The sequence below is a fragment of the Procambarus clarkii genome, chromosome 53 (assembly GCF_040958095.1).
Source record: "Procambarus clarkii isolate CNS0578487 chromosome 53, FALCON_Pclarkii_2.0, whole genome shotgun sequence".
Taxonomy (NCBI): Eukaryota; Metazoa; Arthropoda; class Malacostraca; order Decapoda; family Cambaridae; genus Procambarus; species Procambarus clarkii.
In genome coordinates, this window is record NC_091202.1 from 14,330,451 (window position 1) to 14,348,661 (window position 18,211).

Consider the following 18,211-nt stretch of genomic DNA (forward strand, 5'->3'; position numbering starts at 1 on the left):
ATGATGTGCGCGGTTTCGGTTTTGTCACTGATATCATTTATATATGATATGCGCAGTTTGAGGGTTAACAGACAGACACACACACTGGCGCTGGCGGTGAGTAAGGTGGTGACGTCACGTAGTAGTGAGGGCGGCGGCGACTGTGGTACCATGCACTACACTGTACACTATGGTAAAGTCACACACAGATTACTTAGGCGGCGGCACTGCCTTAGTTCACTCTAAGTCACTCACAACGATCTTTGTCACCAGGGGTTACCTGATACCAGTCTGTTTCGCTCTGGAGATTTGTCACTTTAGGCTTTTGAACAATACACTAACACTCGTGATTCTAGGCGAGTGTGTGGTATATCGCAGAGACGCTGAGTTAACTTGACGGTGAGGAATAGACAGTGTTCAGTCTATTGGCCGATAAACAGAACAGCTACACGTCCTCTGGGTTTGGTCTCCCTCACGTGAATGGTTTTGCAAGGGGTGCCTGGCATCTCGTGGCACACAACACAAAAGAGTTACAATTTGACCAATAGCATTGCAGCAAATGAGCGGGAACCAATCATATTGAACGATCGATGATCAGTAGGAGAGGTGACATCATGAACACGTCACGCCCATGTCATAGCTGTTATTCTCTATCGCGCCGGTTGACCCCAGAGGTCAGACGCTGCTGGCGCCTCCCCTCTGTCCCACGCTCCGCCAGGCAATGTACTCACTAAGTCCTTTGTGGCCAGTATGCTTAACTTCCTGTATCTACTACCTGCTTGGACATACGGCGGCCTCCGTATTATAAAAGTGTTCCTGGTTAAGTGGGCATTCTGGAGATACCCAACATGCCAGGTCACTATCCAGGATTAAGAGAGATAGGCTTGTACACAAGATCAGTGCACTGTGCACTGCAATGAGCCATTCAAGTCAGCTGTGGGAGAATCTTGGGAGACATGCTCCCACAGGAGGCCTGCTCTAGATTTTTTTTTCAAAATGGTATCTGTTTACAATCCCCCGTGGCTACGGTATGGGTGACCCCTTTACACAGCGGGATGTTTGAATCGTGCCTGGCACCATTTGGCGTATATATACGCCATGCGCACAGTGGGACATGTTACTCATGGCGTATATATACGCCATGCGCAGTTTAAGGGCTAACATTAACAAAACTTTCTATATTTTGTTTGGTAATAAATCTTCAAATGAAATTCATTTAAGAATAAACAATATACAAATCAGTAGTAAAGTTGATGGTAAATTCCTTGGTGTCCTCATCAATAACAAGCTGAATTTCCAGGGACACGTTAAAAATAAAGCAAAAAAAGTTTCTAAAACTGTTGGCGTTCTTTCTAAGATCATATATTATGTTCCTCGCCCTGCACTGGTGACGCTCAATTACTCTCTCATCTATCCTTATCTCAACTATGGCATTTGTGCTTGGGGTTCTACTACCCAAAATCATTTATGTCCTCTAATTACCCAGCAAACACAGAACGTTTGTGGACGTTTTTAAATGGTTCCACAAAGGTAATACTGTAACTTTTGACATAAATACGTATATCTGATGTTCTTAAAACCAAAGGATATAACTAAAAACATATATTCTTGAGACACAGTTTTTTAAGATTTATGTAAAAATTTAAAAATAATAGTGAATGCTATGGTATTATAATGTTTTCATGCTTTATATTTAAGAATAAATAATTTTCAGTCAACATTTAGTTTTTTTTGTTTACTTTCTGTAAAGCTATCCAATTTACGTTCTTATAACATAAATATAACATTTATATGACGTCAGTATAACGTTATTTACACGACATCATTACGTTATTATGATGTTATATTAACGTATAATTCCTGTGTGAAAACCAGAATATATATTGAACTTTATGTTTTAAACCTTGTAAAGTTATCATAAAACTTGGAATAAGACGGTAAGCATGCTTTACTTATGAAAATATACAAACAAATCAACAAAAACATTTTAACATAAAAAACATAAACATAACATAAATTAATTGCATGCATGGGAGTTAACTGGAACTCTGTAATATTGCATACATGAACCTTAAGGTACAAACCCAGTGTATTTACTCATGCAGTTCTTTCCTAAATCTAAATTTTTCCAATTTTTACACTTTGTTTCGAGTTCTGTCTTGTGTTGCTACTTTTAATACCCCATTAATGTCCCCTTTGTTATGTCCATTCATCCCATTGTGCACCTCTACCATATGTCACTCCTAATTCTTTGCTTTTCTAGAGAATGTAATATAAGCTTTGACAATCTTTCTTCATATGACAGGTTAACAGGTAGAACAAAGATTACCATTTATATATGGATAACTATTATAAGTCGGTTTGAATGAGTGAATTGCTGCTTGAAGATAGGTATATACACCTGTGGTACTATCAGATTGCATCGTGGTGAGCCTAAAACCCTTCAGATCCAAGCAAAGGGTAAAATGCCAGCAGATACAATTGCGAACACATTGATACCAAAATGAAAGACATATGACGAGAATTGAGGTAACCAAAGTGAAAAGAGTGTTCACATTACATTGCACTAGAGTGCTCCCGGGTTACTTTCTCTCACTTTCTCTGTTTTGTGCGGATGGTACACCTTGCTTTTGGAGTTTATATGCATTTAAACCTGTAGATAATTCTATTGCTAACACATTGATACCAAAATGAAAGACCTAGGATGACAATTGGGGTGACCAAAATGAAAAGAGTGTATACATTTTATCGCTCTTGTGCGCTCCCTGGTAACACACTCTCGCTTACTCTGTTTGTTGCGGATGGTAAGCCGGGCTTTTGGAGTTTATATGCCTTTAGTCCTGTAGAGAATTCTATTGCGAACACATTGATGCCAAATTGAAAAAACTAGGATGAGAATTGAGGTAACAAAGTTGAAAAGGGTATACACTTTTCAGTATTATCACGCTCTCTAATGTAATGAGAGTTGCCTGAGGGTGGCTCAGCTTTCTTTTTCTGGTACCCTTGGCCTACATTCATCTTGTCGGCGGGTGGAGCGCGCTGCTGTCTTTGACATTATATGCACATAGTTCTGTTGGGAATTCTATTGCGAACGCATTGATACCAAAATGAAAGACATAGGACGAGAATTAAGGTGACAAAGTTGAAAAGAGTATACACTTTTCAGTATTTCCACGCACTACCAGGGAATGTCCAAACAAAAATGGAGAGAGTGGAGGGGTAACTTGCCCAAAACGCGAAAGTGTTTGGGGAGATTAACTTTCGTTCAATACTATTATGCAAAAGGAGCCACACATCTATGGTTCATCCAATAAAATCAGCAGACTTCTAGATGTTACTACTGCTCGGCTTAGACTCGGTTACAAGTATTTCTGGGAATTCCCATTATCTGCCGATGTAGACCTGACCAAATGTTAACTGTCAACAAAATTATTCGCACACCCTCCGTCACTATGTGATAGTGAATTCAGAGACAATTCTATAACCAATGTACCAACGATGTGTCAATATTTCATTCAAAATGATCTGGTACCAGAAATTTTAGCCAAATATCCCCAGTTTGCTAACTGTAAGTAGTAACTAAGTGATTGTAACCTATCCACCGCTGCCCACTGGATGGGGAGCGGTGTGCAGGACAAACATATCAATTGTGACACTAGCTCTCCACATATGTCAGTTGCTTAATTTAGAAACTGTACTTGTGATCGATCTCGAACCTATTGTTGATGTGACGACTTATACTGAATTTTGTAACTAGCTCATCAAGATTGTAACTTGCTTAGCTAAATGAATTGTTGGGTTCAGTCCCTGAGCCCATTATGTGCCTCTGCAACCCTTTCCACTACCGCCCACAAGATGGGTATGGGGTGCATAATAAATGAACTAAACTAACTTTAAGGCATCCTGAAAGAAAGCTTGGAGGGCTTGAAAAATTGCAGAACGAAGCCTTGAGGATAATCCTTGGGTGCCTTCGTACCACAAAGATACTTAATATGAGAAAGGAACTTAATATTCCGAGCGTTGTTTATCGTGTTACTGAAAATAACTGTCAAATTGGTATAAAAATGCTTAGGCTAGCTCATCCTAACCCTTGCACAGAAGCCCTCCAGAATTTCTTTATTGAATGTAAACATTGTTTCAAATAGATAAATAAAATTGGAACTGAACTCAGAAAGTATCAGATTTATAATTTGTACCAAGAGAGACAACAATAGCACTTTCCTGCACTGTAGGAAATTACACCCTTTTCAATTTTAATCCCTCCCTTTCCATCAAAGGAGCAAATTAGAGATCAGTCCCAGCTTTGTCTTGAGGCAAAGCTCAACGTCTTAAGCCATATTGATGCTCTGTCCACAGAGCATTCTCTCTCTCAAATCATATACACTGAAGGTTTCCTACAGCGCCCAACGGGTGCAGCTGGAAGTGCAGTTGTCCTGGCAATAGGATATGACTTATATTTTGAGTGGGGAGTCCGTATAAACAACTGGGCCTCTATCCTTCAGACTGAACTATTTGCCTTGCTCCTTGCACTGAAATGTGTACAAGTATCCAAACTTGATACATTAGTTGTAAGTGACTCTTTATCATCCTTAATTGCTCTCAACTCTTTAAGACATAACTGTAACATGCTTGTGTCTGAAGCTAGACACAAATACAATAACAACTTGAGGAACCTTATCATAAACAATAATCTCAACAAAAATCACATAGTTCTCAGAGGTGATTTCAATATTGACCTAGGGCTACAAAATAACCCTCAAGTAGACTGTTTCCTCAACAGCATGAATTCCTGTATGCTCATCCCCGCAATCACCAGGCCCACCCGAGTCACTCAAACATCTGCGACTACCCTGGATCACTGATGGACCAACATAACAGCTCCTCTTACATCAAGTATAATCACTGACAGAACAACTGACCACTATCCTACCTTCCTTGTAGCGAACATGGCCATAACACCACCAGGTAACAAGAAAATTACCTTTAGGTTACAATGTGAAGCGGCAATAGGCAATCTCACAAATGCCCTCCACAATGTAAACTGGGAATCTAAATTTATCAATACACAGGATAATAATTCGTTAACTAGCCTCTTTCCAAAATTTAAAGCCTTTACAATACTTATTGTCCTCTCCTCACCAAGCAAGTAACTGGCAAAAAGGTTAAATAATCCCTGGCTCACTAATGGCATACTTAAAGTAATCGACAAGAAACATGAATATGAAAAAAAAACTTAGGATTGGCCTAGTTGGAAAAGAAGTAGTTAAGAGGTATTCATCAGTGCTTACCAGTATAATAAGAGCAAAGCGTTCCTATTACGAGAATAGATTCAAAGAAGCAAAAGGCAACATAAAAAGCACATGGAGAGCCATCTCTACCATCCTAGGAGCTAAACAACATTCACACAATAAGATAAAAATCTCCAAGGATGGTTATACACCTGCAACAGATCTTGAAACAGCAACTGAATTTAATAGCTTCTTTTCATCGTTTGGTGCTCACCTTGCCCGAAAAATCCCAGAGACTCAGACATATGTTACCACATATCTTTCACGCAGCTATCCAAACTCTCTTCTCCTCTCTCCGGTCAGCCCTACAGATGTTGTGTCCATCATTCACTCGCTAAAAACCAAAGCTGGGAACATTAGTGAAATACCATCGATGGTACACAGGCGTGCCTCCCATGCCCTTGCACCATCCATAGCACTGCTGTTCAACAAATCCCTAGAGTGTCATACCTTCCCTGATATCCTTAAAAAAGCAAGAGTAACGCCAGTTCATAAAGGAGGTAACACGGCAGACATAAATAATTACAGACCCATATCGAATCTACCTATATTATCAAAATTATTTTTTTTTTTTTACAAACAGCTCTACTCCAATCTTGTAAAATTCAATATACTAAGTCCCTGTCAGTTTGGCTTCCGCTCCCAAAAGAGTACCAATGATGCTATTGTTAGTCTGCTTGACTTAATCTTCTCAGCCCTTGACAAAAGTGAGTTTCCAATTGAACTCTTCATCGGCCTGAGAAAGGCCTTTGATACTGTTAACCATAACTACCTCTTACTTAAATTCCACCATTATGGAATCCGTGGCCTTGCCCTAAACTATATCCGATCCTATCTTAGTAACAGACACCAATATGAAGCCATCAATGATATAACCTCTCCCACTCTACCACTTAATTACCGTAAAGGTGCCACAGAGCAGCATCCTAGGACCCTCCTGTTTCTTATATACATCAATGATCTCCCTAATGTCTCTAACATACTTAAACCTATATTGTTGGCTGATGATACTACTCATCTACTCTGACCCCAACCCACTCCTGTTAAATAATGTTGTAAACAATTAATTAAAAAAAGTCTACTTGTGGATGTCAACCAACAAACCTCACACAAAACATAGAAAAGACCTACTATATCTTATTTGGAAACAAATCAACAAATGCAATTCAGCTTCAGATAGATAATGTAAACATTAGCAATAAAAATGATGGAAAGTTTCTTAGCCTATACTTAGACAAGAGACTCAACTTCCGCACCCATATACAACACATAACTAAAAAGGTTTCTAAAACAGTTGGTATACTGTTTAAGATCAGATATTATGTACCCTACTCTGCTCTCCTCTCACTCTATTATGCACTTATCTATCCCTATCATTCTTATGGCGTTTGTGCTTGGGGTTCAACCTCTGCAAACTACCTCAAGCCCATCATCATCCAGTAAAAATCTGCTATCAGGACAATAAATAACTCTACCTTCAGACAACACACAGCTCCCTTGTTCAAATCCTTAAACATGCTAAACAAATTCACTCCATACATTCTCCTGTGTAAATTACGTTTATAAAGCCCTTTTTCTAACTGCAAACCCTGTTCTGAAACTCTTCCTGGACAGATGTAATAGAACACATGGCCACGTCCCCACCAGACATAAATATCTCTTTGATATCCCCAGAGTCAAACTTAATCTATGTAAACACTCTATGTAAATAAAGGGACCTAGTCTATGGAACTCACTCCCTTATAATGATTTGAAAAGCTGTCCAACTTCTGCCATATTCAAAAATAAAACCAAAAAGTACCTGTAGTACTTTTTAAGTACGAGGGAGTAATGCGCAAAGCGTCCCTCACCTGTGACGTCACAGCGTCACCTGACGCCATATCAACACATCGGCCATTTTGTCGTCAGTTCAGTCATGGCGAGGACTAACCCTTCATGCAAACTGCACCTACTATCAAGAAGAAGAAGATTTTGTGTTCCACCGATAGTATTATCGTAAGTAAGCACTTATATTTTATATTTTATTAAATTAATTGATTCTATTTTTCTGTAATAAAGGTCCAAAGGGTTGTTAAGGAACAAGGGTGTAGCGATACCGACGCTCAGTGCGCTCAACTCACACCAAAGTATCACCTGTGTAGCTTCTGTAATTAGTGTTAATTAGTTATGCTATAAGATAATGAAGCGAGTATAAGATTAACTCGCTACAAGGGTACTGTGTTGGGAGGTGAGGGCTGTTACTGGTGTCTGTGGGGATGTGAGGACTTGTACCAACCACTATCACCACCAGTACCTTGTCTTGCATCCTGCTTAGTATTCCTATTGAGATATGAAGTATTATTGCATTCATATAATTATTCATTCATTGTCATTACTATTTTTATGGGCTATGTTCTGTTACCCTAATGCTTTTTACCCCTGGGCATGTCCATTTACTCTCCAGCCCTTCACAAGCCACTGCTGCACCCCCTCCATGCCCATACTTACTGTGCTTATTCTTACAGGACTGCACTGCATTATGTGGTGCTCACTGCCTGGACACCTTGATACATGCATTATAGGGTTCTGGTAGTTGTTCTACTCACCAAGCCCTTCCAAGGCCAGGCTTGACATGTGAGAGCTTGGTCCAACAGGCTGTTGCTTGGACAGGCCCCTCAGGCCCACATATCCACCACAGCCTTGTTTGTCCGGCACTTCAAAATCAAATGTTTATTTACGTAAGGTACATACATATTTTTAGGTAAGGTACTCTTTATTTGGGTAAATTTATCTTCGTAGTATTTAGCTTTGGCTCGTCTAATTATCTTGGATAGCAATAACGAGTAATTCTTTGAGAATTCTTTGGAGACAATTCCTAACCTATACTTCTCCCAACCTATACTTCTTCTCAAGGTCATCTTCACTTCTTGAAGATGTTCAGGTTTTCTCTTGAAGATGTACGACGGTTGTTCCAGCAATACTGTATTTCTTTTATTGCTGAAAACCTGTTTTCAGCAATAAAAAAATAATCCTGAATCCAGAAAAAAATCCCTTTTGTATCGTCTGGAAATTTTCAAATATTGCTGATCAAACCTGAGTCTAAATTATTTGTATATATTATGAATTACAGAGGTCCCAGGACAGGGTTTTTAGGCACTCCACTTACATTTTCCCACTCTGACTTAACCCCCATTTATACAAACTTAGTCTTATCTTTTAGCTAATAATTTATTGTACACACCATACTCAGCCTGTGTAGGGTAGTTTATTGTGCATGTGTAGTATATATATTTGTGTAGTATATTTGGTATATTTAATGCCTCTAACCTCTCCTCATAGTTCTTGTCCTTCAGTTCTGGGAGCCACTTAGTAGCATGTCTTTGCACCTTTTCCAGTTTATGTGCTTCTTAAGATATGGGCACCATACAACCGCTGCATATTCCAACTTTGGTCTAACAAAAGTCGTGAACAATTTCTTGAGTATTTCGCCATCCATGCATTTAAAAGCTCTGAATATTATCCTTTACCTGCAATTGGTTGTTGCTGTATTTATAGAATATGATTTGTTCTACTTTACATTTGTTTGTTCCTTTTTTTCAAAATTTCTTTCTGCCTCTCTCCTCACTGCCGTGTAGTTGTTTCTCTTTGTATTACTGGTATGTTTGGGGGTTTGGCCTCTTCGTATATTGATTCCATTTTTGTGTCTTTTGGTCTCTGTCCGTCTTGAAATTTCAGTTGAACAAATCCTGTTTACCTAGTTCTGCATCTTTGTTTTGGTATAAATGTTTTTGTTCCTTTATCATATATTTCACAAAATTGACATACTGTGCATTAATTCATCTCAATTACTTCCTTTCCTAACAGCAAGCCTTTCCAGTAAAATTCTTTGAATTCTTTTCTGACTTCTGGCCTAATGTTTGTTTTATCCTAGTGTGTATGATGCCTAGCGTGTGTCTGGTGCCTGTTGTGTTAAACCGAAGATAAATGCATAAGTATAGGTCAGTAATTTCTCCAGCTTTGAAAGGGGCTTTCATTATGCAGCAGTATTCCACTCTAGAGAGCACTAGCGTCTTGAAAACTATCATCATCGGTATAGCATCTCTAGTGTGAAAAGTTCTTGTTATCTATCCTATCATTTTTCTTGCAGTTGTGACGGCTACTTTATTGTGTTCTTTAAATGTAAGGCCTTCTGACATCAGTACACCCAAATCCTTTACGTTGCTTTTCCGTTCAATGTTATGATTTGACTGAGTTTTGTAAGTGGTTTCCGTTTTTATATTTTTTATTTTTTCCGTAGCGCATGAGCTGAAACTTATGTTCGTTAATCACCATGTTATTTTCTGTAGCCCATAGAAAGACCTGATTTACATCTGATTGGAGGTTTGCCGTGTCCTCTATGTTGCCTACTCTCGTGAAGATTCTAGTGTCATCTGCAAAGGATGATCAAGTACTATAGGTTGTGTCCTTGTCTATGTCCGATATGAGGATGAGAAAAAGTATTGGAGCAAGCACAGTACGCTTGGGGACTGAGCTCTTTACGGTTGATGGTCCAGATTTTATTTTGTTGACTACTACACATTGGGTTCTATTAGTCAGGAAGTTGTATATCCATCTGCCTATTTTTCCGGTAATTCCTTTTGAACGCATTTTATGTGCAATAACACAATGGTCACATTTGTCAAAGGCTTTTTTTTGTCAAAGCGTTTTGTTTGTCTTCCATGGCATCTAGTGCCATGTCAGAGTGGTCCAGCAACTGTGATAGGCAAGAGCGCCCTGTTCTGAAACCATGTTGTCTGGGGTTATGGAGATGCTGTGATTCCATGTATTTTGTGATCTTACTTCTTAGCATTCTCTCAAAGATTTTTATGATGTGCGATGTTAGTGCTATCGGTCTGTAGTTTTTTGCCTCTGCCTTATTTCCTCCTTTATGGGGCGGTGCTATCTCTGCTGTTTTTAGTAATTACCTAAGTGTAATTACCTAAGTGTAGTTACAGGATGAGAGCTACGCTCGTGGTGTCCCGTCTTCCCAGCACTCTTTGTCATACAACGCTTTGAAACTACTGACGGTCTTGGCCTCCACCACCTTCTCACTTAACTTGTTCCAACCGTCTACCACTCTATTTGCGAAGGTGAATTTTCTTATATTTCTTCGGCATCTGTGTTTAGCTAGTTTAAATCTATGGCCTCTTGTTCTTGAAGTTCCAGGTCTCAGGAAGTCTTCCCTGTCGATTTTATCAATTCCTGTTACTATTTTGTACGTAGTGATCATATCACCTCTTTTTCTTCTGTCTTCTAGTTTTGGCATATTTAATGCTTCTAACCTCTCCTCGTAGCTCTTGCCCTTCAGTTCTGGGAGCCACTTAGTAGCATGTCTTTGCACCTTTTCCAGTTTGTTGATGTGCTTCTTAAGATATGGGCACCACACAACAGCTGCATATTCTAGCTTTGGCCTAACAAAAGTCATGAACAACTTCTTTAGTATATCGCCATCCATGTATTTAAATGCAATTCTGAAGTTAGAAAGCATTGCATAGGCTCCTTGCACAATATTCTTAATGTGGTCCTCAGGTGATAGTTTTCTATCTAGAACCACTCCTAGATCTCTTTCTTTATCAGAATTCTTTAAAGATTTCTCACATAATATATAGGTTGTGTGGGGTCTATGTTCTCCTATTCCACATTCCATAACATGACATTTATTAACATTAAATTCCATTTGCCAAGTGGTGCTCCATATACTTATTTTGTCCAGGTCTTCTTGAAGGGCATGACAATCATCTAAATTTCTTATCCTTCCTATTATCTTAGCATCATCAGCAAACATGTTCATATAATTCTGTATACCAACTGGTAGATCATTTATGATATGTCAGTATCATATATATAGTATGTCAGTATATATATAGATAGTATGTCAGGGACAATGCCAGTATCTTGGCTTTGTCTCCAAAGAATGTGAAGGGCCTGCGATAACGTTTTTTACAGTTCTTGATGAATATAGAGTTCCAAGAGTCAGGGCCTGGTGCAGAGTGCATAGGCATACTGTCTATGGCTTCTTCAAAATCCAGTGGGGATAGGATCACATCTGATTTATGATTTGATGTTGGTATCATATCCATGAAAAATTCATTTGGGTTATCAATCAGATGGATGGAGAGCTACACTCGTGGTGTCCCATTTTCCCAGCACTCTTTGTCATATAATGCTTTGAAACTTTTGACGGATTTGGCCTCCACCACCTTCTCACCTAACATGTTCCAACCGTTTACCATTCTGTTTGCAAAAGTGAATTGTCTTACATTTCTTCGGCATCTTTGTTTAGTTCGTTTAAATCTATAACCTCTTGTTCTTGAAATTCCAGGTCTCGGGAAATCTTCCCTATCAAGTTTATCAATTCCTGTTACTGTTTTGTACGTAGTGATCATATCTCCTCTTTTCCTTCTGTCTTCTAGTTTGGAATATTTAATGCCTCTAATGTCTCCTCATAAATCCTGCCCTTCAGTTTTGGTATGAATGTTTGTGTGCCTTCATCGTATATTTTGCAAAATATGGAATACATCTCATTTACTTTACTTTAAGAATATGGTTCGATCAATTAAAAACCCTCTTGTTCAAATTGCAAAGAGACTGAAAGAGATGCAGCATGCTCAATGGATTATATATTAGTGATTATTATTAGGATTATATATTAGTGATTATTATTAGGATTATATATTAGTGAATCATATTAGTGATTCAATTATTATGGTCATAAAACAATAAACAAATAGTTTTGGTGTTATTACACTCTATTCACAGGTTATATATAAGTATCTGCATGTTTTGTTCACCATTACAAACCACTAAGTTGGTTTGATTTTTGTTGAGATTGTTATTTATGATAAGATTCCTTACGTTATCTGAGAATGAAGCTATGTCGGTATTGGGAAATCTATAGATGGCACTTATAGTCAAGGAGGATTTAAGGGATTTACTGGAGAACTTGGCAAAGGTATATTCACAATAGTCGTCTCTATTACTAATGAGACTATTGCAGATGAAGGTATCTTTGTAAGATATTGCTATGCCACCTCCTTTTTTTATTAGGCCTGCAGTTGTGAATGGCTTTATTATCAGCCAAGTTGTAGCATACAACATAGCATATATATGTATATGGCATACATATATATATATATATATATATATATATATATATATATATATATATATATATATATATATATATATATATATGTATATATGTATATATATATATATATATATATATATATATATATATATATATTATATATATATATATATATATATATATATATATATATATATATATATATATATGTATGTTACAACATAACAGGCCAATTACACTGGATTAATCTTTGTGTTTAGATAGGAGATGCCTCGTATGGGCCAATAAGCCTTCTGCAGCCCCTATGTTTATCCCTTATGTATCCCCCCATGTTTTCACCTTCATTGTATTATCACCTGACCTAATGCGGGTATAAAATCAACTAATATATATATATATATATATATATATATATATATATATATATATATATATATATATATATATTCAAAATTCGTCAGTGTACTACATTTTTGTTGTTGCTTTTAGGTGATGCTTTTAACCAGTGTACGTGGGTCTGATTGTGCAACCACAGTTCGAAGAATAATGAAGATATGAACAAACGGCCTGTGGTCACTATACAGTCTGGAAGGGCAAAAGAAGAAATTGGCATTTCTACAAAAACAAGAACTATATAATGTTATTTTAAGTAAGTAACCAAAAAATTAAATAATTTTTTTAAAGTTTAAAATTCACTTAAAAATGTAAATTTTAAGTTAAAAAATTTTAACCAAAAAACTTGATATTTTTCATATTTGGAACCATTCCATAATCCCAAGCATAAATGATTATATTTCTATCACTTGCTCTTAAGATTGTTTCATTTAATAGAGGTTGGGCATAATTGTTCTCTGCTGCTAATAGAACTGACTGACTTAGCTATAGGAAAATGTAAAATTAATTGGTTTATCCATTACAGTATTTTGCAGTTTATTTCATGATCCTGTGCTTAATACTTGCATAAATAGTAGATTACAAAATGCATTTTTATATCATTAGTATTGAATAATAATAATGCAAATAATTGACTTATAAATGATGTACAATTAATTGGTAGGTGATATTATATTATTAATATTTTTTCATTCTTGCAAAGCCTTAACAAAGTCATTAACATGTTAATATAAACTTGATCACCTTCCACTTATTTTCTCATGTGCTACCTACATGTACAAAACCTTATTCCTAAATGCATATTTTGTTCTGAAACTTGTCCTTTATATGTTGTGTATCACCATCTCTGGAGAGTTTTATCTGATTGATGTATAAATTACTTTTAATTTTACAGAATATTATTGTTATACTGAATTTATTATTATATAAATAACTTAATTTTACAGAATCATCTATCAACGCACATCCACAAGTTGAGGAGGAGGATGTGACCTTCCAGATGTCTGAAGTACTGAAACAGGCACCAAACAGGCCTGGTGGATCTAGGTACAAGGTAAAATAATTTATTTATTTTTTTTTTTTTTTACTAATTGTCCGATATATATATATATATATATATATATATATATATATATATATATATATATATATATATATATATATATATATAATATATATATATATAATATATATAATATATATAATGTGTCGTACCTAGTAGCCAGAACGCACATCTCAGCCTACTATGCAAGGCCCGATTTGCCTAATAAGCCAAGTTTTCTTGAATTAATGTTTTTTCGACTACCTAACCTAACATTTTCAGCTACCTAACCTAACCTATAAAGATAGGTTAGGTTCGGTCATATATCTCTATTAATTTTAACTCCAATAAAAAAAGAATTGACCTCATACATAATGAAATGGATAGCTTTATCATTTCATAAGAAAAAAAATAGAGAAAATATATTAATTCATGAAAACTTGGCTTATTAGGCAAATCGGGCCTTGCATAGTAGGCTGAAAAGTGCGTTCTGGCGACTAGGTACGACATATATATATATATATATATATATATATATATATATATATATATATATATATATATATATATATATATATATATATATATATATATATATATATATATATATATATATATATATATATATATAATATGTATGTGTGTGTGTGTGTGTAATTACCTAAGTGTAGTTAAAGGATGAGACCGTCTTCCCAGCACTCTTTGTCATATAACGCTTTGAAACTACTGACAGTCTTGGCCTCCACCACCTTCTCACCTAACTTGTTCCAACCGTCTACCACTCTATTTGCGAAAGTGAATTTTCTTATATTTCTTTAGCATCTGTGTTAAGCTAGTTTCAATCTATGACCTCCTGTTCTTGAAGTTCCAGGTCTCAGGAAATCTTCCCTGTCGATTTTATCAATTCCTGTTACTATTTTGTATGTAGTGATCATATCACCTCTTCTGTCTTTTAGTTTTGGCATATTTAATGCCTCTAACGTCTCCTCGTAGCTCTTGCCCTTCAGTTCTGGGAGCCACTTAGTAGCATGTCTTTGCACCTTTTCCAGTTTGTTGATGTGCTTCTTAAGATATGGGCCAACTTCTGTTGTTGGGCACCACACAACAGCTGCATATTCTAGCTTTGGCGTAACAAAAGTCATGAACAATTTCTTTAGTATATCACCATCCATGTATTTAAACGCAATTCTAAAGTTAGAAAGCGTAGCATAGGCTCCTCGCACAATATTCTTTATGTGGTCCTCAGGTGATAGTTTTCTATCTAGAACCACCCCTAGATCTCTTTCTTTATCAGAATTCTTTAAAGATTTCTCACATAATGTATAGGTTGTGTGGGGTCTATGTTCTCCTGTTCCACATTCCATAACATGGCATTTATTAACATTAAATTCCATTTGCCAAGTGGTGCTCCATATACTTATTTTATCCAGGTTTTCTTGAAGGGCATGACAATCATCTAAATTTCTTATCCTTCCTATTATCTTAGCATCATCAGCAAACATGTTCATGTAATTCTGTATACCAACTGGTAGATCATTTATGTAGACAATAAACATCACTGGTGCAAGAACTGAACCCTGTGGTACTCCACTTGTGACATTTCTCCAGTCCGATACATTGCCTCTGATTACTGCCCTCATTTTTCTATGTCAGAAAATTTTTCATCCATATTAGAAGCTTACCTGTCACCCCTCCAATATTTTCCAGTTTCCAGAACAACCTCTCTATGTGGAACTGTCGAATGCCTTTTTTAGGTCCAAATAGATGCAGTCAACCCAACCATCTCTTTCCTGTAATATATCTGTTGCTCGATCATAGAAACTGAGTAAATTCGATACACAGGATCTTCCAAATCGAAAACCATACTGTCTGTCTGAAATTATATCATTTCTCTCCAGGTGTTCTACCCATTTAGTTTTAATTATTTTTTCCAATATTCCAATTCCAATTTTTTCCAATAATGTGTGTGTGTGTATGTATATTTGTGTTGTTGAATATGACCGAAAGTCATAGTCTTTCTGCCCCTCTCCTTACTGCTATTGTTGTTTCTCGCATCTTTGTATTGCTTGTATGTTTGGGCAATTTATCCCCTTTTCCTAGTTCTGCATCTCTGCTTTAGTATAAATTTTGTTGTGCCATTATCATATATTTCACAAAACTTGACATACATCTCATTTACTTCATGTCCTAACAGCAAGTGTTTGTCAAATTCCTTAAGGAAATATCTGAGTTCCCCATAATGACCTCTCCACAAGTCAGGTTTTTCAACTGCTTCAAGCTCATTTTCTTCCAGATTATAATGCATTGCATACTTTATTCCCAAAAAGACATGGTCACTTTTACCCAAGTGACAATGTCACTTGGGTAAAAGGAGGGAGGTACTGAAAGGAGGAAAAGGGAGGTACCAAAGGAGGGAGGTACTGAATGATAAATATATCTTTCTCTTTCCTGGTAAATATAATATCCAGCATGGAGGGAACATCCCCTTCCCTCATCCTTGTAGCTTGTTTAACATGTAGAAACATGAATGTTTACAGGGTGAGGTTTACGAAATTATATATATATATATATATATATATATATATATATATATATATATATATATATATATATATATATATATATATATATATATATATATATATATATATATATATATATATATATAATATAAAGTTTGTGTGTGTGTAATTTATATAAATAAATAATTAAATATTAATTTTGTTAATATCTTTTCAGGGAAAGCTTGCAAGTACAATTCGTATACAAGAGGGGCAACAAGAGCCAGAGGATGTCTACTAAGAAAATATATAAGTCTTTATCCTCACACTCTTGATATATGGTCTTCTCTGGTCTCTTTATTTTCTCTCCTCACAAATGTCCCTTTTTTTTATTTCTTTTACGTTTCTCTCCTGTTTTTCTTAACTTTTAATCTCTCCTTTCCTCCTCTCTTCTAACACCTCTCGTTTCCTGTCTCTTCTAGCTTCTCTCTTCCTTTACTTTTTATATTTGTGGTATTCATTTATGTCATTTTTATCTTGTATATTTTTCTTGTATTTTTTTCTTATCTTGTGTTTCTCTTCCCCTTCTCTTCAATGATTTCTAATTTCTCTCCTCTCTCTGTTGTTTCTGTTCTGTCTTCTCTCTCCTTGCCTTAATTTTGTTCTGTCTCCTCTTTTGTTGTGTGTGTGTCTTTCTGTCTCTGTCTGTCTGTCTCTCTCTCTCTCTCTCTCTCTCTTTCTTTCTCTCGCTCTCTCTCTGGCTCTCTCTCTCTCTCTCTGGCTCTCTTGCTCTCTCTCTCTGGCTCTCTCTCTCTCTCGCTCTCTCTCTCTGGCTCTCTTGCTCTGGCTCTCTTGCTCTCTCTCTCTCTCTGGCTCTCTCTCTGGCTTTCTTGCTCTCTCTGGCTCTCTTGCTCTCTCTCTGGCTCTCTTGCTCTCTCTCTGGCTCTCTTGCTCTCTCTCTCTGGCTCTCTTGCTCTCTCTCTGGCTCTCTCTCTCTCTCTCTCTCTGGCTCTGGCTCTCTCTCTCTCTCTGGCTCTCTCTTTCTCTCTGGCTCTCTCTCTCTCTGGCTCTGGCTCTCTCTCTCTGGCTCTGGCCCTCTCTCTCTCTCTCTCTCTCTCTCTCTCTCTCTCTCTCTCTCCCCCTCTCTTTCTCTGGCTCTCGCTCTCTCTGGCTCTCGCTCTCTGGCTCTCTCTCTCTGGCTCTCTCTCTCTGGCTCTCTCTCTCTGGCTCTGACTCTCTCTCTAGCTCTGACTCACTCTCTCTCTGGCTCTGGCTCACGCTCTCTCTCTCTGGCTCTCTCTCTCTCTCTCTGGCTCTGGCTCTCTCTCTCTGGCTCTGGCTCTCTCTCTCTCTGGCTCTGGCTCTCTCTCTCTCTGGCTCTCTCTCTCTCTCTGGCTCTCTCTCTCTCTCTGGCTCTCTCTCTCTGGCTCTCTCTCTCTCTCTGGCTCTCTCTTCTCTCTGGCTCTCTCTCTCTCTGGCTCTGGCCCTCTCTCTCCCCCTCTCTTTCTCTCTTTCTCTGGCTCTCTCGCTCTCTCTGGCTCTCGCTCTCTCTGGCTCTCGCTCTCTCTGGCTCTCGCTCTCTGACTCTCTCTCTCTCTGGCTCTGGCTCTCTCTCTCTGGCTCTGGCTCTCTCTCTCTGGCTCTGACTCTCTCTCTCTGGCTCTGACTCTCTCTCTAGCTCTGACTCACTCTCTCTCTGGCTCTGGCTCACGCTCTCTCTCTCTGGCTCTCTCTCTCTCTCTGGCTCTGGCTCTCTCTCTCTCTGGCTCTGGCTCTCTCTCTCTCTGGCTCTGGCTCTCTCTCTCTCTGGCTCTCTCTCTCTGCTCTGGCTCTCTCTCTCTGGCTCTCTCTCTCTCTCTGGCTCTCTCTTTCTCTCTGGCTCTCTCTCTCTCTGGCTCTG

At 37.6% G+C, this 18,211-nt stretch overlaps 1 long non-coding RNA gene across 1 annotated transcript; it reads left to right on the forward strand.

The window, feature by feature from the left end:
• The first annotated feature begins 7,159 nt into the window (after window positions 1-7,159).
• On the forward strand, window positions 7,160-16,860 carry LOC138352346 (uncharacterized). Its single transcript, XR_011222765.1, has 3 exons — window positions 7,160-7,262; window positions 13,716-13,822; window positions 16,550-16,860. It is a non-coding gene; the product is annotated as an uncharacterized lncRNA (long non-coding RNA).
• The last annotated feature ends 1,351 nt before the right edge of the window (window positions 16,861-18,211 follow it).